The following is a 1354-nucleotide window of genomic DNA, read 5'->3' as shown; positions in this document are numbered from 1 at the left end:
AAGAAAGCAAGCCTCCAGGTCCAGGACTCAAACCACAGTTGGCCATGTGGGAGTCCAGAGCCCTTAGCCACTATGCCACCTGCCAGTCCCAGACTAAGAAACTATTAACTATACTGCACTCTTTACTCAGATTCCACTAGTTTCCCCCTAATGGCCTTTCCCCATTCCAGGATCCCATTCAGGACACCACCCTGCATTTAATCATCATGTTGCCTTAATTGTCCCTGGTCTGTGATGGTCTCTCAGGCTTTCCTTGTTTCTGGTGACTGACAGTTTTGATCAAATTCTTTATAAAATGTATCTCATTTAGAGATTGTCTGATATCTTTCTTCTGTCTAAATTTTGGTTGTTTTTTTGTTGTTTTTTTTGTTTAGTTTTTTTTTTTTTTTTTAATTTTTGCCATGGGCCTGTGCACCCACCAAAGGGGAGGGGGAAGGAAAGTGAGAAATTACCCCACAGGAGATATGACCATGCTGCAATTCATTCTCCTCCATTATCCTCTCAGGATTTTGGACACACACGCTCATGTACTCAATGTGTATTTTAAGCTGCTGGATCCAGGATTTGAACCATGGAGTCAGCTATGTGGGATCCAGCACCTTCACCACACCACTTGCTAGCCTGGGGCTATGTATTTTTTGGGGGAGGATGACTGTCATTTAAAGTTACTGAGAAATACCCTGAAACCAAATCTACTAAGGCTAGTCAGAAAAATCAAAGAAACTTTCATTTCAAGATCTTCAAATGGTAGCAGTGGAGTATGGAAGGATTCTTCGGTTCTTTTTTCCAAAGAGAGTTACATGTTGCCTACCATCAAGGTAGGGAAGAACCGAGCCTTTATCTGACACATAAACATGACAACATTTGTTCCATTCCTTCCCTTTGGCTCTGCTACGTGATCTTGGGTGAGTCAAGCCCTCTTTCTTGGTGTCTATAGAATTAGGAAGTTGGAACTGATAACCTTCCAGGCCTCTTCCCACTGTGAGGCTTAGGTCCTCAGCAATAACTCAACTTCCAGTGAATTCCAGTTTGAGTCTCCTTTTCTTCCATGTCAGTCCCAGGCTGTTGTGATCAGGTGACATATATGCTCCCAGAGAAAACGCCTCACTGCAACCCCATTTTCGGAAGCTTCCTTGCAGACAGATGCACAAAAGAAAACATCCCCTAGACATTTTCAGTGTGGATCCCCACCTCAAGGGACCCAGTGAGCATTCCAGGGCATCAGTGCCCAGAGCAGTACCATGTCCTGGCTGTCTCTGCACCCTGCTGATACAGCACAAAGGCCAGAGTGATGAGGGTCATGGGCAGATCCACACGCCGCACCATGCCGGAGGCTCTTTCACCCCAAGGGGCT

The sequence above is a fragment of the Tupaia chinensis genome, unplaced genomic scaffold, assembly GCF_000334495.1.
Source record: "Tupaia chinensis unplaced genomic scaffold, TupChi_1.0 Scaffold000407_4, whole genome shotgun sequence".
Classification (NCBI taxonomy): Eukaryota; Metazoa; Chordata; class Mammalia; order Scandentia; family Tupaiidae; genus Tupaia; species Tupaia belangeri.
This window is presented reverse-complemented; position numbering follows the sequence as displayed.